This window comes from Abramis brama (genome assembly GCF_963993115.1).
Source record: "Abramis brama genome assembly, chromosome: 15".
NCBI lineage: Eukaryota > Metazoa > Chordata > Actinopteri > Cypriniformes > Leuciscidae > Abramis > Abramis brama.
In genome coordinates, this window is record NC_139977.1 from 36912179 (window position 1) to 36933290 (window position 21112).

The 21112-nt window shown below is 38.0% G+C and overlaps 2 protein-coding genes and 1 long non-coding RNA gene across 3 annotated transcripts in view; 1 reads left to right on the forward strand and 2 right to left on the reverse strand.

Annotated features, from left to right (window-relative positions):
- LOC311096828 (uncharacterized protein) overlaps positions 1-21112 on the reverse strand; it is a 488849-nt gene that overhangs the window by 360628 nt on the left and 107109 nt on the right. The gene's annotated exons all lie outside the window — the stretch shown is intronic.
- The window catches only part of LOC311096814 (uncharacterized protein), a 367324-nt gene that overhangs the window by 153821 nt on the left and 192391 nt on the right, over positions 1-21112 (forward strand). The window lies entirely within an intron of this gene.
- On the reverse strand, positions 7584-13914 carry LOC311098157. Its single transcript, XR_014609394.1, has 4 exons — positions 13781-13914; positions 10689-10750; positions 10488-10591; positions 7584-10157 (listed from the first exon to the last, which is right to left on the reverse strand). It is a non-coding gene; the product is annotated as an uncharacterized lncRNA (long non-coding RNA).

Consider the following 21112-nt stretch of genomic DNA (forward strand, 5'->3'; position numbering starts at 1 on the left):
GAATAAGCTCTCTACGAACTTGACGAGCGATGCCTCCCAAGCCTGAGCTAACTCGATCACGTCGAGTGGCTCCTCCAGCTCCACACGCCCCGCCTCTTTGCCAATTTTCTGTTATCCGGGAGTGACGCAAGGTGACGCGAGGCCAAGATGGCGACGGCCGACTCCGCCCACTTTAGGCTTCAAAAATGCTCTTCAGAAACCTACGGGTGACGTCACGGACACTACGTCCATATTTTTTTACAGTCTATGGTTGCAGCAGCAATGTTCATATGGCGTTCCAATAGGAACGCCGCGTCTCTTCCGCGGATCATTGTGCTTTTAATAGCTGTTTTTACAAACACGTCCCGCAATTTAGAAATTGTATATAAGATGTATATTTCATGGGCAGACTCTCTCGAAGCACTCGGCAGATATCATGAACATCGTCAGATAGCTTTGTGAAATACTCAACTCAACAGTCCATTGGATGGGCATCAAACTAACATATTCCAACATATTTCGAAATTGTAACATGCTTATTTGCGAAAATATACTTATAATTCATCTCCCACTTTGTTTTAAGTCTGCATCGCACCTCACTATGTTTTGAGGGTTGATTTGAAGGACAGAATAGCACTCCCCCTTGCTCCCTAAAGTTTTGGGACACCCTACACAAGAATGCGCAAAAATCTAGGGGAAGGGGAGGTATTGGGGCAGGCCCATAATATCCTATATATAAATAACAGACGCAGACGTCATGTTAATTGAGACGAGTGCATGTTGCAAAGTCATATTAAAGAACCGATCGCAACCGCTGGCAGTAGAGTAGAGCTGGCCGTGTTGAGTAGAGTGTTAAATACGTGTTAGCGAAAAATAACAATAACTTCACTGCTACACGTGAATGACGAATTGAGTGAGACATTGAGTGCAACGTTCATTGAGACGAGTGTGTGCTGCAAAGTTACATTAAAGAGCCTATCGGAACGCCATATGTTCATGTGTTGGTCAGCCTGGGACTCCTCACACTTGGCAAATGTCTAGAACAGTGTGACATTTATCTTCACAGAAGACATAGAAAGGTTATGATGTTAACAGGGGAGATGAAACAGTAGTAGTGTCCCAGCATTTATCAGCAAATTTTGGGCACTTGTAGAGGCTGAGTCAATGAACAAATTGATCAGCTGGAGCCAAGTGAGTGTTTTTTGCAGAATACAGATGATTTAATTTAAACAGATGATTTAATTTAACTTCTGTTTATATTAGATAATTGTTATATAGTGGTTCTTTATTTACAGTATTACATGTCTTGTATATATCATAATACATATATATCATAATTTTTCTAAAAAAAAAATTTCCAAATGTGTTTAAACTTTATTTATAGGCTATACCAATACATAATTAAAATGTAAGTACTCTGAAAAAGAGAGTATAAAAATCGAGTGTCTGTAGTCCTTCTCAGAGCACAATAAACACAGCTACTTATTTCCATTCACTCCACCCCCTCCCTTCTGGTCTCCTTCCAAAGCCACGCCCCCAAAACACATGAACGCGCGATGCCGACCGCTCAGTGTTTGCCAGCGCCGAGCGGAGAGAAGTTCATGTAGTGATATCATGTCAGAATCACATGTAATAAAATATCTAACTTTATCATTATGAATATAAACAATTAACATGGCTGTTAGTACTCACTATCAAGCTAGCATATAGATACTGGTAAAGTTTTAAATATATTGAGTTTGATTCGGTAACGAGCTAGTAACATAAGGCAAAGCTAAAAACAGGTTGCATTGATACACGTTTCCCCATTACCATCAGTTACACTGTGATGAAGGTGAATTTCGTGTAAGATTCATAACATATACGGTGTTTTGCATGTAAGAGCTTCCACAATGAAAGCACTGTTGGCTCTAACGAGGACGCCGATATTGACTCTCGTCTGACTTCTTGCTTTATCCAAAGAATTTTTGGTCATAGCCTTTTCGAATACTGTCTTTCTTTTTTGGCCTTGTTTGCCTTCGCTGACTGTATATGCAGGTACTCGGAATTCTGACTGCTCTTTCTCTGCCATAATTGTGATTGTTCCTAGCTTCCGTGCCTCTCCTCGAGTCAAACGGGTGCGCGCATGTGGGCAGCTCCTGTAGCAGCGGGGGTGGTAGCCATGGTAGCGAGGGAGAGTGATAGTCGCCCAGCCAATCATTTCATTCGTTCCGAATGGAAATAAGTAGCTGTGTTTATTGCAGACCTGAGAGGACTACAGACACTCGATTTTTATACTCTCTTTTTCAGAGTACTTACATTTTAATTATGTATTAGTATATAAAGAAAGTGTAACCCAGTACGTTAATTTGGGTCACTAGTAATTATAATTAGTATTAGTTTATTCATATCGCTATGAAACTAATAGTAAGAGAAGAATAAGAAATAAATTGTATTTTTTTTTATTATAAATAATTCAAAGAATAGAAAAATGTTTCTGAATTAATTTGATTGGTGAGGTGAAAGGTTAGCTCCGCCCTCAGTTGAGAAAAAGTTTCCAGAAAAAAAGATCAGTATCAAGCTGAGACGCGACCGGAGATAAGAGATTGTGAACGACACGTGTGATATTAAATCAATTGAGTGAGTTAAGAAAGAATAAACTGTGATAATTTAGCAATAAGTTATTAACAAGCACAATAGATTTATGAGTTATTGGTTCTGTAGAGAGCTCGCGTGTGAAAAGTGCCTCGTGAAAATTGAGCGCGCCGTGCAGAAACTATGAGTTTTCGGTTACAGAACAGCTGAAATGAGTTAGTTCAATCAACTCTGAGTTGACTGACTCTGAGTTAAGCGCGTGCACCACAACTATAAAAAGCCATTATCAATGGAGCGCAGATATTACGAGTCACCATGGCAACAGCGCCAAACAAAAAGGAATTACTGTTATACAGTGTTTGGTGTAATTAATTACCAAGTAATCTAAATATTGTGATTTAATTAAAGGGATAACTCTTAATTCTTCTGTAATTTAAAATAAAATCTGATGTAATTACATTAAATAGGCTACTGCATAGACTATAGAGAACAATTCTGTATAAAACAATAGTGGATTTAACATACATTTTTAAAAGGTATATTTTTATGTAACCTTCTCCCTCTACACACTTTGCACTGATTCTTGGGAATTTGGATAAAACATGTCCCACGAAGAAAAGTGCTAATTCTGTTGGAAATTAATAACATTTTCATGAATAAAAAGAATCAAGGTTATAATCAGGGGGTCCTTTGCACATATGTAAGGTTATTTTATAGGTTTATTTTTAATTTGTATTAATTTAATGATTATATGCTGGCCCATTGCCTACAAAATCAGTTGTCCTCGGATAGGAGATAATCATTTCAACTTGATTAAAAAAACAAAACGTAATAATTAAATTGAAAAATATCTTTACCACATGAAAGAGTACATAGTAAATATTGTTCAAACCTCACTGTTTGTAGTTTTTAATACATATTACAATTATTTTGTGGTTGCTCAAAATGTGTCCCACATATTCGTCACCACCGTCAGATATTTATAAAAAACAATAAAATCAGGCAACTACAAGGTCAACTTAATTCCTGGGGACCCCATTTTCAAACCTTCAACTGTTCTGCATGCTTCAAGATCACTCAAGCTCCTGTAAGTTTGCTAATTTCTCTTAGACTTGTTCATATTTTTGGACACTGCTACTGTCACAACCATAACATGTCAACACCGTCTCTTTTGTATAAAAAAACATTAGATTAGATTATGACATAAATGTATACTTTTTAAGAAGAGGTCTGAAGTAGATAGCAACAGAGGGAAAAAAAGATGGCTAATGTGAACAACTCATGCATATCATGTGAAAGAGTATATTTTGTCACCACCGTCATACGTCACCACCATCAGGTTTTCTGTCTGACGGTGGTGACGTACAGTCTGACGGTGGTGACAAAAACCTCCAAATGGTCCTCAACGAAGGCTAGAATATAATTGTTGATCACAATAAATAACAATATGGCCTGTAATGTTTCATTAACCTGTTTTATATTTGTATTTATGTAATTCTCCCTATATTTCTTCCATACAGGCCTACACCGCATGCTACTATTAAGCAATATAGCACGAGTGAGAGTGAGGATGTTCGTGGATATCCATGAACATCCTCACGAACACGAGTTTCTCTAAAACGCCTTGGGAGATTGCTTATGGTAGAGAAATGAACATTAAATTCACGGGAAACAGCTCTGCTGGACATTCCTGCAGTCAGCATGCCAATTGCAGGCTCCCTCAAAACTTGCGACATCTGTTGGAATGTGCTGTGTGATGAAACTGCATTTTAGAATGGCCTTTTATTGTGGCCAGCCTAAGGCACACCTGTGCAATAATAATGCTGTCTAATCAGCATCATGATATGCCACACCTGTGAGGTAGATGGATTATCTCGGCAAAGGAGAAGTGCTCACAAACACAGATTTAGACAGATTTGTGAACAATATTTGAGAGAAATAGGCTTTTTGTGTACATAGAAAAAGTCTGAGATCTTTGAGTTCAGCTCATGAAAAATGGGGGCAAAAACAAAAGTGTTGCGTTTATAATTTTGTTCAGTGTAATTAGACCGGACCTAACTGCGGTATAACCATTGGTAACCTTCCCTCTCTCTCAATTCACTATTATGCCATGTTCATTTGGCTTACGTCATTTGGGATGCACATAGTGCACCTACTACCTACCTATATAGCACATACAATATCCCTTGTAGGCTATGCATCTCCCATGACTAAAGCCAAATGAAAATGGCATGACAACATTTAACCAAATCTAACATTCACTGTAATCCCCCCCCCCCCCCCCCCCCTTATTTCTAGACAGTTTTATTAAGTTAAAAAAGTTGCCAAGTTCTCCTTTAAAGGCGGAATACCTCAGAACGGAAAGGCAAAGATGGAAGAAGAGGGTGGAGGAAGGGAAGCTAAAAAAATAGCAATGACTTGAATGAAAGGGAAAAGAGAAGTCAGAGAAAGGCTTGGAAACATAGACAAAAAGTATCAAGAGAACGTAAGAGAAAGGGCTCAGATCACCTAGAAACTCCCCCAAACAGTCCGGTGGATCAGGCCATACACGATCCAGCTCGGAGTAGGCAGGCTAAATGTTTATCACAGTGCTCAGGATTGTTATTTTTTGGACCAAATAGTTAAATAAAGTTGTTAAGCAAGAAGCCATTGACTTGAGTTGTATAAATTTTGGAATTGTATGTTGTAATGAGGCCACTGTCACCACCGTCAGATTAGTGTCACCACCCTCAGTTCTAAAGTCACCACCGTCAGAGGGAGTTTTATTTGTTTTAAATGAATATGCTTACAATATGTTTCTTCAGTGCTGTTGAGTTATTAAAGTAATGGTATCTTTTAATACAAAAAATATGTTTGTTAAATAAAAAAACATCACTTTTTCTATTTAGGCTTAAAGTAAACGTTGTATGATGTTAGATCTTTTAAAGGAGTACACGTGAAACAGTATAAAACATGAAAAAAAGTGAATATTTAACACTTAACAGCAAATATGTGTACTAAGAATGCCAGATAATGATTTAAAAACTCTAAATACATATTAGACCAAATAAATAAAAAATTATTTGCTTTTTATTGTGTCTGACGGTGTTGACAAAAACAAAGTAATAACTGGAAAAACGCCTATTTTATGAAAAAAATACAAAATGAGGAGGTTGCACCGATATATTGCTGAACAGCCAAGACCTTGGTCAATAATAATATATCTTCAGATTTTGTAATTTTACTAACTTTTTATTTTCAAAATTAAAACCTGTTTTAGCCAAATTCCCAAGAATCAGTGTTTGGTCAAATCAAGAATAGTTCATGCAATTGTATATTGTTTATTTGAAAGCATTAAAAGTGCAGTTTCTTGTCTCTCCTTGTATTGTTCAAATGGTTGAGGTTGATATGGGATTTAGTAATTAGTAATAAGTAGACCAAAACTTTCTAAAGATAGTAATTATTACATTAATCTAATTACACTGTTGAAGATAACATTGATAACTATTTTAGAGTAACTTACCCAACTGTTATAATATCAGAGGTGAAACTGGAAGAACAGTGTGTTATTCAACCTAATTTTAATTTTCATGTGGAGCAATCCTGCAGGCATTAAAAGAACATGGCAGCAGCTGAAAATTAAATATAAAAACATAATTCAATCAGGTAAGGCTTGAGCATATCATGGGTGAAGGCTACTGACTTTACAAACATTTGACATATTAAATAACTAAATAGCATCCAGTGTCCAGCAGTGCAGCAGCATTTCTGGATGAGGGAATTCCTGGAGGGACTTCAGAGCCAGTCACTCCCAAACATCCAAGGGCCTTCATAAAATGTAAGAGGTTTACAAATGTGTTATTTTTTAGATAGGCTATTTTTGATATTTCCATTTATTTTACTTTGAGGTTGGGTTTTTTGTTGGTCCTAGCAGATTCTGATGGTAATATCTGTCTTTTGGAGCCTCCTGTCCCAGCAGAACCCCAGGCAGTCGTAAGTCGCCTACTCAATACACCAGAAATGATGACAAATAGTGTTATAAATGTACTCGACCAAATGCTCATCTTCACAGGACGATGGGGATGAAGAGTTTCTGCTGCCACAGAGAGGCCTACAGAGGTAATGTTAATATTATGTGTCTAAACATCAAACAATCTACCCATTCAGATTTTTTCAATTTTTTATGTGGATAATCTAAGTTTAAATTCAAGTATAAACGGGTATTCTTATCTCTCCCTCCGCCCCCAGAGTGTGGAAGAACAGCAGGAGGACGGTCCAGCAACTTCTGTTGCACAGATGAACACATTTCAGTGATTTCCAGTAAATGCCACAGTTTAATTCTGTAGAATTTGTTTAGAACTACATTATGTAACTCTAATCTACTACTGTTTTTTCAGTTGCCAGTTAAGGAGTTATATAGACTTCATCTTATAAAAAAACAAGTAATAAAAACTCAGTGAGTGTTTTAGCGCAATTTTCTGACGTCATGGGATCACAACACTAAGAGATAGTAAATCTTTTTATGGTTTTTTTGTTTGTTTGTTTTTTTTGTGTGCGTTCCCGAGATTAGACCTTCCTTAACATAATGCCGAAAACCCGAAGTCTCTAGGTGGTCTGGTTGAGGAGGAGATAGAAGTGCAAGATTGGTGCGCACAGACAGAACAGAAATCATGAGTTAACAATCGCAATTTTGTCCGTAGGAAAATTGCGCTAAAAATAGTAAAAAACTGCAGTAAAATTAGCAATATTTTATTTATTAATAAAATATAAATTTTATTGGTAACTGACTCATGGTAACTGACTCTGAGTATAAGTTACCTCTCTTTCAGAAACGGGCTTGACTTACTCTGCTTTCTCAGGTTTAACATACCTCCCATTCTGAAACAGAAAACTCAAGTTTCCCTCATTTCAGGGTTAACATACTCAGAGTTTTCACTTAACCTCCTTTCTGAAACAGGCCCCGGGTATTGTTGAATCATTAGCTATGTTTCCATACACACGTTTTTATCCGAATTAAGTGATATCGAATGAAAAATGCCTTATGGAAACAGTAAAATTCACAGAGATTTATTTTTTTAAACTTTTTTTTGTGTGCAAAACATACAGAGATGACATTTATGACATTTGATCAACTTTGTATACATTATACAACATTTATTAACAATGTTCAATGTCTTCAGAATACAAATGAAAAAAGAAGAGTTAACAATGAGCTGACAAAAAAATGATAGAGAAAAAGAATAAGGGTAAGATATATACATCAGTTACATTGGACAATTTTTGTCATGTTATGCTTAAATTTAAGTTAAGTTTCATAAGAAATGTTAGGTAATGCAGGATCCAAAGATGAGAAGGCAAGTTTTAAAGTTGAGACACTCACACACGTACATATAATGCATATTTTATAAAAAATATTAAAAGGAATGAAACTGAAAATATTAGTGCTCGTCCTCAAATCGCATGTTTAATGGATTTTTTTTTTTTTTGTGTGTGTGAAAAAGTAATGAAGTTTCAATGTTAAGCATTAACTGCAATAGTTCACATTTTCAAAACAATAATTAGTTTATTGGCATTGGGTGACTACAGTAATCTACAGCAGTGTTGACAACAGTGCCTGAAATAAACCTCTACAAACACATCTGTCCTAAAATATAGAAATATATAAGTTAGGCTGCTGTGAGTATGTGTGTCATTCTTAATTTCTTAAAGCGGTGGTATAACGCCCTTTTCACAAGATGTAAAATACGTCTCTGATGTCACCAGAGTGTGTGTGTGAAGTTTTAGCTCAAAATGCCCCACAGATATTTTTATATCGCATGTTAAAATTGTCACTTTTTGTGTGTGTCCCTTTAAATGCAAATGAGCTGCTGCTCCCGGCACAGGGGGCGGAGCTTCAAGAGCTCGTGTCCTTTTACCTCACACAGACATGCACTGGAAATGTCAATGTTTATGTTCAAACTGGAGTCAGACAATGATGGAGAGGCTCCAGAAGAAGTGACAACATGTAGAAGCAACAGGACATTTCTGAATGGTTAGTTAATTCATTTATGTATCTTATGTGTAGTTATCTTCTAGTCATTGATTAGCATATTCTGACATGATAATCTATAAATCGTGTTCATGGGGCGGGGTTTATGTAAATTACAGGGTTGGTGATGTCACTAACCCAGGAGGAATGTGGTGTAGTCTCTACCAGCCGTTTGTTGTAGTCCTTAAAAAGCGATTTCTTTAAAAGCAATTATCTCCCTTTGCTTTGAACTTTGAGCGTTGTAACTTTGCAGATGTTGTTTATGCTCAAACAGCAACATTACACACTAACTAAAGTTAGAAAAGTCAAATCAACCACCCCTTTAATTTATTCTGTAGGCTATAGCCAGTGTTTCCCAGCCTCCACAGTCCCGTCAGTAATGCTCAAGTTCTCTTTATCAACACCAGAATACTCGTGTTCCTGTTTCCTGAATACAGGACAGTCTCTGACTCGATAAAGACACAACAATATTACAAATAACTCCTCTTCTGATTTCCATGCAAGTTCTGCTTAATATTTGTATATAAACTTAGTTTTTTCGAAATTGACGTGTTTCCATTGGGCGTATTTTCAATTCGCAATTTGAAGGGTAATGGGAACGCCGTGCAGATGTTTAAACTGAACTGCAGGCGGTCTGTGAATGAGACGCAGGCTTTTGCATTGAAACACAGCAGGCAAACTCTGCACTACTGTCTCGAGAGTGTTCGTCCCAGCTGTGTGTCGAACTCTGACAATTCTCTGTGTCAGTTCTACAACAGCAGAGAACAGACTTCATTAACCCTCCAACATCAGGCCTCAAGAACATGTACAATACACAGTCAGCCAGTGGGTTCAGAAATATGAGAACAAAAGAAAATAAGAAAAATGCTTCACTGTTGTTAACTTCTGAAACAAGTGTAACGATCATGATTAGAAAGGGGAGAATGAGAAAAGTGTAAGTCAGAAGCACCACGAACAAACTACCCAGAATTTGTTTGCGCTTTAGAGGAGTAAGTGATATTGCGTGTGAAAGACCGCGACAAGTGCCAACAAAACACAGAATGATTATCGGGTAGGGGATTAAACAGATGATCGGTATGGTCAGAGAGCTAAAGTCTGTGACTGTTAAGATCAGAGGAACAAGCCAGATGATCACAGAAACGCCACAGCAGACTTTTAGTGAATGAGATCTGTACCAGATAGGAGGAGAAACCTGAAGATATCGTTCAAAAGCAACACATGCCATAAAATACAGACCCACAATAAAACTATACAAACATGCATAACTCATATCCCTTATCAAAATCGTTATTAATATACAAATCTTATGAATGAGATCTGAAAGAATCAAATTAAAAACAAACACTGGAGTGGAGCGATCAGATTTGATAAGACCACACAACTCTAACAGAGTTAAGATCATGACTAGAATCTCAGTGCCTGAAAAGATCATGAGAAATGTTACTGCTGTAAACTGATGTTTCATGATAAACTCTTCAATCTGACGGATCCATTCGTCTTCATAATCTACTCCACTTGATCTGGCGTTGGTATAATAATCTACTCCACTTGATCCGTCGATGCTGGCCATTGTTTCATGAAATCTTGACAGGCAACACTAAATAACAAACCAGTCATTAGTTAAAAAAAATTCATTTACTATTTACTAATTTATTAAAAACATTAGGGGAAAATATATGACATAACTTGTTTTCTGTGTGACTGTTGAAATAAAGTTTCCTCAGTTTGCTTTAGAGGAGATGTGTGTAATGTTAGAAAGCTTGAAATACATAAAATGAAATGCAAGATTAAAGTTTGTAAATCCTCCATTTGAACAATATCACAGAAGCAAGAATATTCTGAATGCTGTTGTTCTGAATATTCAGTCCAGCACAGCTGCAAGTGTACAATGGTTTATTAAACTAGGAGTAAATCTTGAAGAACTTACGTTACTGACAGGAGTGTGTGTTTCGTCTGCAGGTCAAAGCAGAAGTTTGTGGAGCAACACACAGACGGACAGATGTTTCACAAGTTTCCACTGCTCTTCATTCACTGTAAAAACACACATCTTAAAGCTTGTGGATCTAATGTAGGAAATGCCTGAGATTACAGACAAACTATTTGATCCAACGTGTGAAACTGTAATTACCTTAAAGACACAATTAACTGAATGTTGAAGTCAGCAGGACTCATCAGAGGGGCGTCTGGTCCCTGTATAAAAAAAGAAAAGAAAAAAACTGTGAACATGCTGATATCAAGAGAAACTATAGGGCAGCACGATTCTGGGAATACATTTTAGATTTTTCTGGTTAAAATTGCTTTTTAAAATTCACAGAATACACACAAATGTTTACAACAATATATAATGAACAGCAGGTGTGTTGTGCCTTGTAGGCATAGGCTACGCGCAGTGCTGCATAAAATAATAATAACAATAACAGCCTATAAATCTATAAAAAGGAACACTTCAGTAACAACTACGCTACAGAAAAATATATTGATTATCATATGTTACAATGTTTCCATTCATTACGATGTTATGAAATGAGATTGGAGTAAAAACATGAAGCCTAATGTTTGGTGCGTTTTGCTTTTCAAACACACAGCGCGCTCCAAAATATGAAACATTATGGTTACCATATTATACATATCTACAAATATCAAATATCCACAAACACAGTATTTAACAGTAAACACGGGTCTAAATATTATAATATTCACCATATATCTAGCAACAGTTCAAATGCAATGTGAAGTTCATGCAACAATAACATTAACAGTAACTTACAACAAATATGAAAGACTTATTTTTGTTTAATAGAACAAAAGGAAAGTGACTGTCTCAGCCTTCCTTTGGGGGACACTGGTTAGACTTACAGCCTTAAATGTTATGCTACAGCACAAGCCATTCACTCATCCATCCTCTATGGGTTATGATGTCTGCTATGACTGATGTTTTCATTGGAAGATGGAGATGGAGATGTAGATGCCTCAGTAACCAGGCAGTTTCTGGTCTCACTGACTTCCATTTTTTTTTCCTACTGTGGAAGTCAATGGGACCCAGAAACTGTCTGGTTACTGACATTCTTCTAAATATCTTTCTTTCTGTTCAGCAGAAGAAAGAAATTCATACAGGTTTGAAACAACATGAGGGTGAGTATATGATGACAGAATTTTCATTTTTAAGTGGATATTTTCCTTTAAATATATAATCAGCTTTATGAGGATAAAGATGGTTTTAGAGAGAAGGAAAGAGTTCATGACACAGATTTGATGATTTTAAGGTGATGAAAAACATGTATGAAAGAAATGAAAGGTCACACACACACACACACACACACACACACACACACACACACACACACATCAGAATGTCCCTTGAGCCCTGTGACAGTGGAGTGTCGCCCTCTGCAGGAGATTACCAGGATTACAGTTAAAACACACACACACACACACACACACACACACACATGTCTGGTTCACTATCTTTGTGGGGACTCTCCATAGACGTAATGGTTTTTATACCGTACAAACTGTACATTCTATCCCCTTACACTGCCCCTGCCCCTAAACCTGCCCATCACAGGAAACATTCTGCATTTTTACTTTCTCAAAACAACTCATCCTGTGTGATTTATAAGCCTTTTGAAAAGTGGGAACCGCTGGCTGGTCCCCACAATGTAGGTGATCTCAGGTTTTACTATTCTTATGGGGACATTTGGTCCCCACAATGTAATATAAACAAGGGCACACACACACACACACACACACATATCAGCCCTGTGACAGTGGAGTGTCGCCCTCTGCAGGAGATTTTCAGGATTACAGTTAAACGAGTTTTAAAGGAATTATAATTGTATTTTAAGGGAAGCGTTACTGAAGTCAAACTCAAGGATGTCGAATGTAAAAGTCAAACAGCTCATTATATCAGATCAGTCCTGCTGTTTCTGTATTATACTGAAGCTTTCAGTCATTTAATCACAATCCAGATCTGTTGTTCCAGTGAATCCTGTGTTTAGAGCTTCATTTACAGCCTCTGGTCAGAGTTCAATATCTGAATTAACTGAGTTTGTGTTTCTGACAGAATCATGTTTATTCTCAGGTTGATTTTCTCTGTTATTTCAGTAAAACACACAGAAGATCTGTAGCATCTTTAAGCCGCTGGTATTGGTAATAGCGTGAGCAGGTTTTAGACGGCGTACTAACAGATGTAAGATGCAAACAGTGTCTTTCTTTATTGGGCTTCAGTTAATAAACATTGCTTAGGGTAGAGGGGGGGGGGGGTTGTTATTTTGTTTTTCCCAAAATAACAACTAGAGGTAGTTAAGATACATTTTTACTGTTGCTATGCACTACGTTGATAACGGGGATATACAAATCTCTATGGAGAAGCTGACAACAGCGACATATTTGAAGAAAAGAGGATTACATGGTAAATGCTATAATTTTCAGATATTAGTAAACAAGTGTTTAAGAGAATATTGTTCTGCAGGATATGGCAGTGATGTATGATAGATGAATAGTGAAGTCTGTAGTTTGAGATCATATTTCATTTATAAGGAATAGCCTATAATTATATTTAAAAAAATAAACATTTTTTTTTAAAAAGTCATGGCTTGTGGGGTAAAACGCCCCCCAAGGGGGAATGGCTTTCTCTCTATCGTAATTACTATAATAACAAATTTCTGTTCATCAAATATTTTTTTTATTATTATTTTTTTAAACTAAATATTAAAATCAAAATCAAAATATTTGAACAAAACATGAAAAAATCACCTCAAGTGAGCATTAGCTTGCTAGCACAGTAAGCTCACTGATGGAAGGTAGTTAAATTTGTCTATTTTGGACATTGCTGAAATAAATATTAATATATATACACATGTTGATACATTCCTTAACCTTTTACTTTTAGAGATTAAAAACTATTGTCTGTTAATTTTGCTGCTGATCTATGAAGCAAACTGGTTGTAAGAAGGTCCCCACCGCTGGGGCAAAACGCCCCCTTTGTACAAAAAATATTTTCAATCAAAATACTAATTAATAATGAAGGCTGAGCAATTTTAATATTTGGTGAATAATTCATGCCATAGTCACTCAAAACCGGGATGGCAATTCTAGTCACATTTATGTTTTGTTTCACCTAATGTCACATTTTCCTTAAGGGGGGCGTTTTCCCCCACTCAATTCGCTTCCTATGGTGTCATTCTTTCAAGTTCACAGAAAATAAATCTCAGTCCATACCTTGTAGATCCAGCTAACGTTAGGGATGGCTGACGCGAAACAGTCGTTCCGAAGCTTTGGGAGATCCCGAAGCGCAGATGTTTCGAAACACTGAGCCGAAGCGTGATATGAATTCAAAACACCCATGTCACGTGACTATGGCCAAACGAAGCCTCGAAGTGTTTCACTAAGTGTTTCCGCCAAATCAGCGTTTGATTGACACGGTCAGGAACAGACCACACAATCGTATCTGTATAAAAGTGAAATCCACGCATATTGACCTCGTGGGTTTTTGTGAGAGGAGTTTGATTTTGAGATAGCGGATTTTTGATGATATAGTGACATTTATAGTGCGATTTGATTAGTTATAGGCTATTTAGGCTTACATTTAAATGTAGGCTACACAACACATTGACTGATAGGCTAGAGACAGAGTATAGTGTCACATTAATAGATACATAGATATAAATATATATAGACAGCTTGATTAATAGATAGATACATATGATCTAGATAGATAGATAGATTATAGAAACATAGATACATAGATTTGGATAGATAGATAAAATGGAGGCTCCCCAGAAGAGATGCCGTACATCTGTGGTGTGGAAGCATTTCCGTTTAGAAACCCCAAATAAAGTGAGATGTGTGTATTGTGATCGGCAGCTAGTCATACTGCAACAATACATCATCATTATGCGCCATTTGAGGAGCACTCATCCTGCCATTTTACAGGGTGCAGACTGATCATTCCCCCTGTACCTGCTACTGACACTGCTGGGCCATCTAAGCAAGGTATGCATTGTTTGAAATATAATTATAATTGAAATATAATTACAATCTTTTGGGACACTGTTTAGAAAGTCCATAGCCCTATGCCCTACAACCTAATGTCCCAATCACAACTGCCAATCATGTTAAAAATAGCTTCAATGTGAATATAATATAATATTGTGTGAATATACATTTTATAGGTCTACATATGAGACACACAGCTACAGCTGATGCCACAGTGGAAGTGAAAAAATACATCCCAATGAAGGGGTGAAACTCTAAAACATCAAGAGTGAAAAACATAACATAATTAATAATTATAATTAATAAAATGTTATAAACCTTGGCAAAAAGTATTATTTGAGAATTTCTAGAAAAATACATTAAATCCACATCTTAAAAGTAAGTAATTTGGTCCAAAACAACTAGAATTCACAAGCATCTCCATTTAGAGCTATTACAGGCATCTAGTGGTAAACCCATGCAATAACATGATTTATTTAATTTTATGTTTAATAAATTGATTTTTTTTTTTTTTTTTTTTTTTTTCTGAAAGCCTAGTCTCTATTTTAACCGAAAATACCACATAGAAAAATAAATAATAATAATAATAATAAAAAACATTATTTTCAATGGCAAAAAATGCACTATAAATATTGCATAAATATTAATAAGTTCAATCAAATTGTCTCAAAATACAAAATTAAAAAGAATAAATATTATAGAACAAAAATTAAATTGCATTGGTTTTTACTGGGATGGAGAAAGTTTCATTTTTAGGTGTCCGGTCACTTCTGACCGGGAAGGCCCTGAGTGTGACTGCTAAACGAAGACCATCTGGACCAAAATAACATTATGCACAGTGAGGAGCCTATAGGTTACAAGCTTCACATATTAGAAAAATACAATAATAAAAAAACAACACATTTTTTCAATTGCTCGTCAAGGTTGTTTCAGATCAACACCTGCAAGTGACCACTAGGACGGGTGTCACCGTTGAGACGGGTGTCGGATTGTTTCGAAGCGTCGAAATGATAGGGCCCATTTGGTTCAACTGTTTCATTGCTTCACGAAGCCTCGATCTGCCCACCACTAGATCCAGCATGACCAGCCCGGTCCAACACTATAATCCCATAAACACACACACACACACATACATACACACATTCTAAAACGTTTCTTATAATGGTTTTCTATGGGAAGAAAATGCTTAACGTGAATTAAACGCGTTGCGTTCAATTTCTGGGCTCGTCTGATTTTTGTATACATAGTATGGTTTATAAATATGATGTGTACTGAGTTTGGTCATTTAATATCACTGTCTTAGGCCCCATCCACACTACTGCATTTTCGTTTAGAAACGGAGAATTAAAACGAATACGATCTCCGTCCACACCAGCGCTTTAGCTGCGTATTAGAATTGATTTCCGTCCACATTAAAACGACTGAAAACGCGGATCACGTGACCATTCACCAACACTGGGCATGCGCGTGCCGGTGTAAACAGGAAACGGATTGACTATTCCTCAGATTTGATGAAGAAGAAAGTAGCTAACGTTACCGCTGCACACGAGAATTGTCAAAGATCGATCGAATCGGCAGTTATAGCATTGTAAAATGCAGAATTTAGAGAAGGAAGGGAAGGATACGCCATGACTGATGACACCCAATCATGAGCCGAGCGTGAGCTTCTGCATCATCGTTTCTAAAGTCCTCCGTTTTGACCCGTCCAGACTAAAACGCCCTCCGGAGATTCAAAACGAAAAGCGGGTCGGCAGCGTTTCTAAACTTCTCCGTTTTGTGTCTCCGTTTTTGCCGTTTTAGTGTGGACGGGAGGTGCAAACGTAGCAGAAGGTCTCTGTTTTTAAACGAAAACGCAGTAGTGTGGACGGGGCCGTACAGTAAAGCCACATTAAGCGTTTTTCATGTTAAGCGTTTTAGAATGTCCCAACACAAAGCACATTAAAGTTTTTTTTTAGTTTTTTTTTAACTGAGACTATTTCTGCATCTCTGTTTGCCTACGTTGCCCCGCATGTTTTCTATGTACGACGTTCTCAATATAATTCATAATCCCACGTTTATAATGAACACCGCGTTATGGTTATTGTGTTAGAAACGGTGTACGCACAGAACAGAGGGGCGGGGTCAGCAAAGCTCATTATCATTTAAAGACACATGCACTTAAACGGCATGCTGAAAACAGAGCTGTTTTTTGACCAGGTAAAATGAGTGTTTTCTTACAATACTAATGAGAATTTTTAATTAAAGTATATTACAAACTTTTAATTTATACCCTAAAGAATCATATTAGCTTGCACAAAAATGGCATTATATGACCCCTTTAGGGGTTGTGGGGTGGTTGAGTGCTTGCCGAAGAGGTTTCGCTTCAGCTGTTTCTTGAAAGATGTGATGATCTCAACAGTTCAGCTCGTTCCAGCAGAGGCGAGAGGAAAGTGACTTTTTGCCTAATTCTTGTTCAGTTACTTCAGCTGCCAGGAGGGAGTGCATTATCACGGCTGGGTGCACAGATGGAACAAAGAGTGTCTGTTGCTTTAAGAGAAGTGGTTAGTCAGAGACGGAGAGACCGCAGAGGAGAAGTGTGTAGAGAGATAGCAGAGGTGATAGTAAAAGGAGACCGGAGGAGCTTGTGACTGTTTTTATAGTGAGATTTTGAATCATTTATTCTGTTGAATTTATTCAAAAGTAACTGATATTTTTTAAAAGTCATTGAACAGAGGTGTGGAGCTCAATCCCTGCGCCACTGAAACTCATTCATTCATTAAACTAGGTCAGTGAATTGGTCATTTCAAGTTAGGATAAACAGTTAGAAGAGGTAAGATGTCAAATAAATGAAAGTCTGTTATATAGTATATAATACTGTATATGTAAGTCAATTACAAAGCATTATATTTTTCTAGGAAAATGTATATGAGAATTTTGAGTGAGGAAACCGACAGAAAGTGGCCACTCATTCAGTTTTGGAGATGCCAGGCCACAGTTGAAGATTTCGAGACACTGTGTCCACAGAAGAAAAGTTTCCAGAAAACGTCCAAACAAAAAGCTGCAAAAGCGCCAAGTTTCATCCCTAAATTTCACTGTCTGAGAGTCTTTATTTGTCATGAACAGTGTTTCATCTTCTAGTGTCTGAATGTGTAAAATCAGTTCTAAACTATAACTTTTCATTCACTCTATAGAAAGAGCATTATTTACATTATATAAATGATTTACATTAATCATTCACTCCATAAACTATAACTCATATCATGGAGCCCAAGACTGGTTTCCTTATGATGATAATACGCAGATTCCTGACGCACACACACACATAAACTCACACTTTACTCACATTTTACTCACAGTATCTTACAGTGAACACACACAAAGGCCTCTTCAGATTCCATCGCCTTGCCTATGGAGTTTCCACAGCTCCAGCAGTGTTTCAACACACAATGGATCAAATACTGAATGGGATGGAGAAGGTTGTGTGCTTTATGGATGACATTCTTGTGTCAGCACCTACAAAGAAATCAAGTGATGGCAAGACTGGAAAAGTATGGTATGAGAATCAAGCTTTCCAAATGTGCATTCCTGCAAGACTCAGTGGAGTACCTAGGGTACAGAATAGATGCACAGGGACTGCACCCAACCACAAGCAAGGTCGAGGCCATAGTAAACACACCAGCTCCGCAAAATGTTACAGAGTTAAGATCATTTTTGGGGTTGCTTAAGAGGTACATCAGTGTTCACTACAATTGACTTACCGGCTGCTTACCATCAGCTTACCTTACACGTGGAATGCCGGGACATCACCGCGTTTATTACGCATGATGGTCTCTTCAGGTACTGCCGGGTTCAGTATGGCCTTGCTTCCGCGCCATCTGCGTTTCAAAAAATGATGGTAACTGTCCTGAAAGGCATACGTGGGGTGAGGAACTACCTGGATGATATTATAGTGTGCGGTGCCACCCAGGAAAGTCATGATGCGACGCTGCGCTCAGTCATGCAGCGCTTGTCCGACGCAGGACTACAACTGAACTGGGACAAGTGTACATTCAGCCAGTCATCCTTAAAATTGACACAAATACACCCAGACCGTGTTGAGAGAACTGTAGCGTTTGCTTCTAGAACCCTTACTGCTGCTGAAAGGAAATATTCTACGGTCGAGAAGGAGGCGTTGGCTTGTGTCTGGGCCGTAGAAAAGTGGCGTCTGTATTTGTGGGGTCGTCACTTTACGCTCAGAACTGATCATTGTGCGCTCACTACACTATTGGCAACCAAAGGCTTTGGCCGGGCCGGTATGCGGGTCGCCCGGTGGTCGGCACGCTTGCTTTGCTACACATATGACGCCATCTACCGACCTGGACGTCTTAATTGTGCTGCAGATTGTCTATCCAGGCTGCCATTACCGACAGGAAAGGATAGTGCTGCTGTGGAACCAGAGATGGTTGCTTTCGTTACTGGAGTGCCTACATTGTCTGTTGAGGATTTCATGGCTGGTTCGGAAGCTTGTCCTGAGTTAACCCAGCTGCGATTGCGAATCGGTCAGGGCTGGCCGAAAAAATGCTGTGACCTGGATCCTGTTCTGGTGCCCTTCTTTCGCATTCGTGATGAACTGTGTGTGGATGGTGTGCTGGTGAGGAGAGGTGAACATCGTGTTCTTGTTCCTTCTACATTGCGCTCTAAGATGATAAGCCTAGCACTAGGGCTGCACGATTCTTGCTAAAATGTGAATCACGATTTTTCTCCATGGGAATTGAGATCACGATTCTCTTACACGATTCTCATTTTTTCAACCAAAATTTATTGCACTTAAGTACAAAAAAAAAAACAACAACAAAAAAAAAACACAGGACATTCAGTAGCCTATAATAAACTGCAGGAGTAACAAAAAATGGTCTCTTTTCTTTATTTTAGACCCCTTAAAGTGAATCATTTTAAAGCTTTATGTTGTTGAACATAAGAGAACATTAACATATACAATAATACATAAAAATAACTAAATAGAACCTGTGATTTTTGCTCCATTTGGCACAGAATGTACATAGTACTTATCTACTGTGTTTACGGGAATACTCGACTTGGCATTTTAAAAATATTTCTGTGTTTATTTGGCCGTTTAGGCGCGCAACCGGAGACAAAGACTACTATGCTTGTCCGTGTTGCGCTCGGAGCGCGCGCACTGCATCCTGTCAGTATAATTCAGTTCTCTTTCGCAACTTAGCGCGCTTTTTATATTTCATTTCAATATAATGCACATCCTGCTCTATTCTTTCTCATTCATTCACGTTTTGTTTTTAATAACTTTAAACAGAATCATCAACTGAAATCTGCACGGATGATCAAAAATACGACACATTTATAGGACATAAAAGAGTCTCTGCGGCAAAAGTGAAAGTAAAAGCACAGCAAAGCACGCGTTTCAATAAGGATATATTAAAGTTTATATAACCTACTTTTACATTTTCGCTTCTGTTCTAAAATGGTTTTCGCCATTACCTTAAACAAGCTGCAGCTGCTTGAATCCAGTGCAGGAGCTGTAGGTTACAATTTACCACAGAAACGTAAGCGGTTAGTTGATTGCTGTGGTGACTCGTGACACTCGCGAACAGCACTGAACACGCACTTTTGCCGGTAGGCCTACAACTTGAATATTATTATAATTATCATACACTTTTTATTAACTTCGGTATGCTGTACAACAAGGGAATTGTAATTGGCTGCTTTTTCTGCAGAGAGCCGATCTTTGTTGATGTGTCTTAATTTATTTTTTTAGTTTGTTGGTAAAGGGTGAGAGAGCTTGCGAGCCACATGATTTTTGTCAAAGAGCCAGGTATGGCTCGCGAGTCATAGGTTCCGTTCCCAACCACTAGTGTACACGAATCAATAGATTAAATTACGTGACCTTAACTGCCGTGTCGTGATGTCGGTCAGCCATCACAACCCTATTTTGTTATTGTGTGAGTGTGACCAATAACGCGCGAATGCAGCATGATCTGAATGCAGGGAAATACCCGGAAGTGAATCGCCATCATTAAGAAATGAGATCGCATTTATGTCTGAATCGAGATCGTGATTTTTTTCCGATTAATCGTGCAGCCCTACCTAGCACATGAGACACACCAAGGAATTGTCCAGACGAAACAGAGGCTGCATGAATTATTCTGGTGGCCTCAGATGGGTGCTCAAGTACAGTCGGCTGTTTCTTCCTGCTTAACGTGCCAATTGAATGACAAATCGGCTAAAACAGCACCGGCTCCTCTTCAGCCTGTCAGCCTGCCATCTGAACCATGGCAGAAACTAGCGACCGATATCGTTGGACCTTTTGAGAGAGGACCTTCTGACTGTCGTTTTGCCATTTGTCTGGTGGATTACCATAATAAGTGGCCTGAGGTCGCATTTTCTCAGAATGTCACTGCTGAGGTGGTCACATCATTCCTTGCATGCATCCATACATGCAGTGACTGAGTTCTTGCAAAGCTACAGAGCTACCCCTCACAGTACTACAGCCGTTTCACCTTCTGAGCTTCTTCATCATCGCAAAATGCGTACAAAGCTGAATGTCTTTCCTGTTGGCCCCAA